The 8,921-nt window shown below is 42.4% G+C and overlaps 1 long non-coding RNA gene across 1 annotated transcript; it reads right to left on the reverse strand.

Annotated features, from left to right (window-relative positions):
- Nucleotides 1-1,703: 1,703 nt before the first annotated feature.
- On the reverse strand, nt 1,704-2,618 carry LOC119780154. The gene is made up of 2 exons (XR_005280342.1): nt 1,942-2,618; nt 1,704-1,813 (listed from the first exon to the last, which is right to left on the reverse strand). It is a non-coding gene; the product is annotated as an uncharacterized LOC119780154 (long non-coding RNA).
- Nucleotides 2,619-8,921: the final 6,303 nt, after the last annotated feature.

Below are 8,921 nucleotides of genomic sequence, written 5' to 3' on the forward strand. Positions count from 1 at the left end.
TCAACTCATGAGGGTAAAAGGATACCATCACAAATTAGACTCTTTTCTCCGCCTACCGTCTGTCTTCAACAGAAAGCCCACCAAGCTGTCAATCTGTAATTTCTCCTATGTGACTCTGTCCCAGCACCACCTCAGGGAAGCTTTTGGCAGACCTCAGTTTGCTCTACTCCCTGCTTCTACATCACCTTAGCTTTCTAGCTCCCACCTCCAGCAAGCCTCTCTTTAATAATTTACTGCCAGACTGCAGCAAACCCAGCTATCTCCTAGTCAGGTCCCTCCTTTGGGGTCTACATCCTTTTTTTTTTTTTTTTTTTGACGTACAGAGGATCAGTTGTTCCAGAAAGTCTGGGGAGAAGGAAACTTCTGTTTTTACTCTATGGTCGACTGCACGAGCAAATTAAAGTTGGCTTTGGACTGTTTTTTGCTGCTGCATCACAGAAAAAGTTTCCAAAATCCAACTGTTCGCAGTTAAAGCAAACAATAAGAAACACAGTAAAATGATGATTGAGAAGGGGGACATAAGTCACCAGCAGATTTTTTTTAATGATATACCAACTAAAGCAACAAACTATCGCCATATACTGTAAACACAAGTTTGAGAACTAATAATGAATTTTATAAATGTTAACAGATGAATCAAAATTCTAAGTGTCTTTCTCTCAGATTTAAATGCAAAGGATTTACACATAGTTCAGATTTCCTTTACTCAACTTAAAGCTACAGTAGAATTTTGGAATAAAGAAAACTGAGAACTTTAAAAGGAAGAAGGTCTTTAAGATCAACAGTTTCTACTGTATACAGAACCACCACCTTTCCAAGCACAAGAGATCCTACTTGTGAGCGAGGGGAACAGGTTGAAAACTATTTAATTAACTGTAGCTTTGGCTCCAACAGCATTTTATGGGAATAGGATGGCTGTGGCTTTGGCACATTATCTAAATGTGGGTATATTTTATTTGGCTACAATAAATTAATCTGAATGTGCTAGATATTTTCTTTACCTCAAGATTTAAACAAAACATTATAGAAGACCAAATAAGGAAATTCAGTAAACATTGAATCTGAACAAACAGTTTGACCGTTTTTAATGGAACAGAATGAACTGGTCTAAGTCTGTCTCAGACTTTTTCCCTATTCACCATTAAACACCTCACATAAATTAACCACAGATACATTATCTGATACATTATCCGCTACTACTGAGATTAAGAAAAAGAAATTTAGTTGTTAATTTATTTAGTGCCAATTTAGAACAGAGGTTTTCCATCTCAACTCAGCAGATTTCATATTAAGGTCGGCAGAAAGGAAAGCTCCCCTTTAAAACAAAGAAACTCCAGCAAAATATGTCTCAGCCTGAGCGACTATCTCCTAAAACTGAATGGGGAATGGAAAAGAAAGAGCAGACACACAAATAATGCAATAGGACTGAGCCAGGCATAACAACCAATAAATGTTAATAAAGTTACGACTTACTTGTTTCATCTGCTGAATATTGAAAAAATTAGAAGTATCTTATCCAGGGGTGTAATGAAGAGGTCTTCATTACTGGGACTATTTTTATGTATATAGTTTTATGTAAATAGCTTGTAGCACTTTTAAGGGCCCTTTGCACTTTATTAAAAACAGCTTGCTTAGCACTAGGACACTTTATTGGGCACTGCACTTTAAGCATAAATTTGCACATAAAGAACAGTTTGCACACAAGGTTTTTAAAATATTTATTGAATATTTATTGGGTATTTTAATAATTAGCATGTAGCCCTTTGTTCAAGGCTCTCCACAGCTGCTCTCCATTAGCAATTGGGGTGGTTGTCTGTGGAAAAGAGGATTGGTGTTTAGAGCAAGCAAGGGTTACTGTTTAGAAACTTCAGCAAATGCTAGTGTAAAGTCTGTTAGAAGGAAGTGCAAAATAAGTGTTGTGGTGCTGAGAAAGTGACTTACCTGTCTTTTCTGTGTCCTCTCCAGGGTGTTTGGACAAATGCATCCCCGGGGGTCCAGACACCATTTATAGGTTCTGGGAGAGGCCATGGAGAATACAGGGGGAGTTGTGCACATAGTTTGTGGGATTTCTATACTGTTTGGGTGCAAGTTAAATCAGAAAATGTTTATAAAAAAATAACCTTAAGTGTATGTTTGTAGATATTTGATTTAAATGTGTATTTTTTGATGGAAGTGAGGAGTTAATTTTCTATTGTAAATGGTTTAGTCCATCAGCTGTGTCTATTTAAGCTAGAGATTGTGTGTTTGATGGAGACTGAATGCTGTGGAGCCTAATAAACCTGTTGATGCCTCAACTTTACTCTGCCTGACAAGTTCATTGCCTCACTGAAAATCCAGCCGAGAGGTCGCCTGCTAACAGTTGGTGTCAGAAGTGGGATCTCCATGCTACAGTGAGATGATGACTAGAGGTGGAAAAAAGGCAAACCAAGAGGAAGAGCCTGAAGGGGCTTCAGCTTCATCTGATCTGGAGGCTATGGCAGCAGCAAAGCCTGTGGACAGGCTGGAGGAACTGGCGGGGTTGGTTACATCTCTGTTGCAGTCTCAAGCAAATAGAGACCAGAAATTGGAGAAAGACTTTTCTCGCCAGGAGCAGAGGTGGAAAAGCATGCAGCACCAATTTCAACAACTACAGCTCCTAGTAAATGCTGTGATTGATAAACCTGAACCTGAAGCACCACCTTCCCCCGCAGCACATGAAGTGCATGAAGATGAATCAGAGGTTGGTGATGTCCAGGTTCCCCATGGTTCCAGGTCCCTTATGGAACCAAAATTGCCTCTCTTATCTGCGGATGACGACATTGAGCATTTCCTGACAACATTTGAGAGGATGGCCCAGGTGTGTCGCTGGTCCAGAGATGAGTGGGCTGTGCGTCTCGTTCCCCTTTTGACAGGAAAAGCTCGTACCGCTTATGTTCTCATGGATATCGCAGATGCTGAGAACTATGACAAAGTGAAAGAAGCAATTCTGGCAAAGTATGAGATCACTGCTGACACGTATCGACGCCGCTTCAGATCCCTGAGGGTGGAGCCAGGTGAGACGCCACGTGAGCTTTATGTACGACTGAAAGACTTGTTTTCAAGATGGGTTAAACCTGAGAAATCTACTGTACAAGAAATATCTGAGCAGATAATTCTGGAGCAGTTTTTGAGGATGGTTAATCCAGAGTTGGAGATATGGATACGGGAGCGTGACCCGAAAACGGCGAAAGAAGCAGCTGGCCTTGCAGAGGTGTTCACATCCGCCAGGAAGGGGAGCAAGAGCACCTGTTTTGCCCGGGAGACCCACTATGCCCAACCAAGTAAGTCCAATGGGGGTGAACAGGGGTTTGGTCAGGTTCAGGCTAGAACTATGTCTAGTTCAAGGCAGATTCCTTCCCATAGACAACATAGTGGTAAAAAGTCATTTCCAAAGTCCTCAGCCCAAGACGTAAGATGTTATAATTGTAATAACTTTGGCCATACACAACATTTTTGCCCTGCCCTGAAATCAAAGCCATCTCTTTTGTGTTCAGTTCCAAGACCAGCCACAGAGATGGTAGAAAAGAAAGTTTGCATGGTTCCTGTTCTAATTAATGGGGAGAAAGCCGAAGCTTTGCTTGACTCTGGGTGCTTCCAGTCTCTAGTACAAGCTAGCCTGATCTCAGAGGAAAATCTGAATGGGGTGGGGACTAGAATAAGTTGTATACATGGGGATGAACATGTTTACCCTACAGCTGAGGTTTATTTGACAGTTGGAGGTCAGACTTACCTGGTACAGGTAGCTGTGGTTCCCTCGTTGCCTTATTCAGTCATACTGGGAAATGATATCCCCACTCTCTTTGATCTTATACATCAGTCAGATCATGATTCCCAAGTAATCAATGACGGAGACACCCAGAGCTCAGTTGATCCAGTAGAAGCATTACAAACAAGACCATTGAATCCATGTCATGTCATCACAAGGGCCCAGAGTGCAAAGGCAGGGCTGGAAGAGTTACCTTTTTTCAGGGAATCTCTGGAAGCACAGCCAGGAAAGACTAAGAAATCTAGAGCTCAGAGAAGAAGGGATAAGTTTAGAGGTTTGGGTGGTGGGAAGACAGAACCCTTATCTAAGCCAAATCTCTTTGATTTTGACATTCCTTCAGATTTGGGGGCACTGCAGAGAGAGGATCCTACTCTGAAACCCTGGTTTGAAAAAGTGACAGGGAAAGGGGAAACTAATCAGTGCCAGGTAAACTTTCTAGAAGATGCAGTCTATATGATTAAAGGAGGCATCTTGTACCAGAAAAAGGGAAAGTGTGAAGCTTTAGCTCTCCCACAACAGTTCCGGTTCAAAGTTATGGAGCTTGGGCATTCAATTCCTTGGGCTGGTCATATGGCTTTTCACAAGACACTGAGTAGGATCAGCACCCGTTTTGTCTGGCCAGGAATGTATAGGGAGATTTCAAACTTCTGTAGTTCCTGCAAAAAGTGCCAGTTGACTTCAGGCAAAGGTGTAGCACGAGCTCCACTACAACCACTCCCCATTGTTGAGACTCCTTTTGAAAGACTAGGCATGGACATTGTGGGTCCCCTAGAAAAGAGCTCTACAGGCTATCGTTACATATTGGTGATATGTGATTATGCTACACGATACCCAGAGGCCTTCCCACTTAGATCTATTAAAGCCCGCCATGTTGCTAACTGCCTTCTGCAACTATTCTCTAGAGTAGGAATCCCAAGAGAGATTCTTACAGATTGTGGAACAAACTTTTTGTCCAAATTATTGCAGCAGGTGTATAAGTTGTTAGGGATTAAGGGTCTTAGGACCACCCCTTATCACCCCCAAACGGACGGGCTAGTGGAAAGATATAACCAGACTCTCAAAAACATGCTGCGCAAGTTTGTCTCTGACACAGGTGCAGACTGGGACCAGTGGCTGCCTTACCTGTTATTTGCTTACCGGGAGGTTCCACAGGTTTCCACAGGCTTCTCACCCTTTGAACTATTGTATGGACGCCAAGTGAGAGGCCCACTGGATCTGCTGAAGGACTGCTGGGAAGAGTCCAAGCCAGAGGAAGAGAACATTGCTGCGTATGTCATAAACATGAGGGAGAGACTGCAGGAGATGGCATCATTTGCACAGGACAACATGAAAGCAGCTCAACAACATCAGAAGACTTGGTATGATCAGAAGGCCAGAGACAGGGTCTTCCTTCCAGGGCAGAAAGTACTGTTACTGCTTCCCACCAGTGAGAACAAGCTGCTGACAAAATGGCATGGACCATATGAGATCACTAAACAAGTAAGTAAACTGGTTTATGAACTGCACATGCCAGAAAGGGCTAAGAAATATCAGACATTTCATGTCAACCTGTTGAAGGAGTTTCACAGTCGACAGGAGCCTGTGCATCAGGAGTTATTTGTGCGTGCAGTTGAGGATGAAGAAGTGACTGAAAAATTCTTCCCTACCAGCACATCAGAGGATTTTTCAGTTGACCTTTCTCATTTGTCCCCTGTTGAGCAGAGCAACATAAGTCATCTTTTGGATCCTCATCTTTTTAAGGAAACTCCAGGATTCACATCACTGGTTCAACATAAGATCCGGATGAAAGATGGTGCACCTAGCCGGCAAAAGAGCTATCGTATACCAGAGAGGTTGGTGCCGGTGCTGAGAAAAGAAATAAAGCTGATGTTGGATTTGGGAATAATTGAAGAGTCCTGTAGTGAATGGTGCAGTCCAATTGTGCTGGTACCAAAGAAGGATGGTTCCCTCAGATTTTGCATTGATTTTAGATATGTGAATGCCATGTCCAACTTTGATCCATACCCAATGCCCAGGGTTGATGACCTATTGGAGAGAGTCGGTTCAGCAAGCTACATTACAACGCTGGATCTGTGCAAAGGATACTGGCAAGTGGCTTTGGCACCAGAAGCAAGAGAGCTGACCGCCTTCAGAACTCCTTTTGGTATGTACCAATTCAGGGTTATGCCTTTTGGGCTACAGGGTGCACCTGCAACATTCCAACGTTTAATGGATCATATACTGAGAGATGTGTCAGCATTTTCTGCAGCATATCTGGACGATGTCGTGGTGTATAGCCAGTCCTGGGAGGACCATGTGATTCACCTACAGGAGGTGCTGGAGCGCATCAGGAAGGCTGGGCTGACTATTAACCCAAAGAAGTGTACCATAGCCCAGAGAGAAGTGGAGTATTTGGGTTTCGTCATTGGGTTTGGACAAATAAAACCTCAAGTGGGGAAGATGGAGGCAATCCAGTCCTTCCCAGTCCCAACCACAAAGCGGAAGGTGAGAGGATTTCTGGGTTTGGTTGGCTGGTACAGAAAATTTATACCTTCTTTCGCAGACCGCTCAGCTGTACTGACTGATCTAACAAAGGCTTCAGCCCCCAACAAAGTTTGCTGGACAGAAGAGTGTGATCGAGCATTCAAGGATCTCAAGGCCGCAGTGTGTTCTGACCCGGTTCTACACAGCCCAGACTTCAGTAAGCCATTCATCGTGCAAACCGATGCGTCAGGAGTGGGGCTTGGAGCGGTCCTTCAACAAGAGGTGGAGGGTGAAAGGAAGCCTGTGGTGTTTTTGAGTCGGAAGCTGCTTGACAGGGAGACCAGGTACTCAACAGTGGAGAAAGAATGCTTGGCCATGAAGTGGGCCATCGAAAGCCTCAGGTATTATCTTCTTGGCCGCCACTTCACTCTAGAGACTGACCATCGGGCCCTTCAGTGGTTAAGACGCATGAAGGATGCCAATGCCCGCATCGCTGGATGGTACCTGTCTCTGCAGCCTTTTGATTTCACAGTTCAGTACAAACCTGGAAAGTCCAATGTGGTTGCTGACTGTCTGTCCAGGATACACGACTGAGGTTCTGGCTTAAGAGAAGGGGGAAGAAATGTAATGAAGAGGTCTTCATTACTGGGACTATTTTTATGTATATAGTTTTATGTAAATAGCTTGTAGCACTTTTAAGGGCCCTTTGCACTTTATTAAAAACAGCTTGCTTAGCACTAGGACACTTTATTGGGCACTGCACTTTAAGCATAAATTTGCACATAAAGAACAGTTTGCACACAAGGTTTTTAAAATATTTATTGAATATTTATTGGGTATTTTAATAATTAGCATGTAGCCCTTTGTTCAAGGCTCTCCACAGCTGCTCTCCATTAGCAATTGGGGTGGTTGTCTGTGGAAAAGAGGATTGGTGTTTAGAGCAAGCAAGGGTTACTGTTTAGAAACTTCAGCAAATGCTAGTGTAAAGTCTGTTAGAAGGAAGTGCAAAATAAGTGTTGTGGTGCTGAGAAAGTGACTTACCTGTCTTTTCTGTGTCCTCTCCAGGGTGTTTGGACAAATGCATCCCCGGGGGTCCAGACACCATTTATAGGTTCTGGGAGAGGCCATGGAGAATACAGGGGGAGTTGTGCACATAGTTTGTGGGATTTCTATACTGTTTGGGTGCAAGTTAAATCAGAAAATGTTTATAAAAAAATAACCTTAAGTGTATGTTTGTAGATATTTGATTTAAATGTGTATTTTTTGATGGAAGTGAGGAGTTAATTTTCTATTGTAAATGGTTTAGTCCATCAGCTGTGTCTATTTAAGCTAGAGATTGTGTGTTTGATGGAGACTGAATGCTGTGGAGCCTAATAAACCTGTTGATGCCTCAACTTTACTCTGCCTGACAAGTTCATTGCCTCACTGAAAATCCAGCCGAGAGGTCGCCTGCTAACAAGGGGTGATTCTGAGAAACTAGTCCATGGATTTGTTACTTCAGGAAGTCTGCAAGCTGTAGTTAAAAGCCTTCAGCTGATGAACATTAAAAAGAGAGATAAAATTTTTACTATCTTAGCTTCTCTTCATTGGCTTCTGAAATAAAATAAAATTCATCCTTCTCACATATAAAGCCTCAAATGCCCATGCTTAGACTAGACAACTTTTATTGTCATTTTGTATACACAGTGTATATAAAACGAAATTCTGTTATTGTACAGCTTACAGAAAATTTTTATTCCATTAAGTGCAGCAATGTTTAAATGTGAACAGTTTTGAAGAAAAGACATGGTGCCAAAAAACACATATATGGAAGTTCATGAGCATTAAATATGTATGTATTAAATATGGTTCAGTTCTGGCTCAGATTACACAAAGCACATGAGCAGACCGCATCATCTCCTTACAGTCAGCCTCCGTAATCATGAAATTTCAGACATTTATATTATATTATATATATATATATATATATACATTCATATACTAACTTACCTACCATGCCACACAATTTCCAGTACTGATTCTGCTTAGCATTGTAATGAACCTCAATGTATGTCGTTGTTTTTTCATGCTTCTGTAAACCCTGATTAGACTATCGTTTGTCATATCCACTTCCCAAAAGCGAACTGTTAAGCGAATTCACCAAAGGCTGCCTCTTTTGCCTGACTCTCTGCAAACAGCGAAATATCACAATTATAACCAAACTTCTGAATGTTACAAGCGCTGCAATGTTGATTTTCTTGTTTACTTCTAGAGAGCAGTAGTACCGTAGAATGCCACTAAGAGGCGACGAACTGTGCTAGCGTAGTGTGTAAACGGTTATTATAAGTAATCAAGTTCAGCCCGGTTAACTGATCTAAGCTCTGTCCGAACTCGGCACAGATCGTTTTTCAGAGAGCAGTGTAAATGGGGCTTGTATCTCTATTCTCCGATTCTGCTGTGTTTGTTAGTTTAACCCCTGACTTGTGTTCTTTCTGCTTTTCCCATCATAGTAACTTCATCTAGTCTGTTCATGTTTGGCTGTGAAACCATCCCGGAGAAAGATATCAGCTGTGCTGCTGTCATCCACACCTTTGTTTATAGATGTTGGAGATCGGTCTGTTTTCCAGTGTAGTCTTGTTTCTCTGAATGTGACTGGCTGGATGTGCTCTCTTCATTCTCTGACATGGGAGCTGGC

The sequence above is a fragment of the Cyprinodon tularosa genome, unplaced genomic scaffold, assembly GCF_016077235.1.
Source record: "Cyprinodon tularosa strain WSP-4 unplaced genomic scaffold, ASM1607723v1 ctg156, whole genome shotgun sequence".
Lineage (NCBI taxonomy): Eukaryota > Metazoa > Chordata > Actinopteri > Cyprinodontiformes > Cyprinodontidae > Cyprinodon > Cyprinodon tularosa.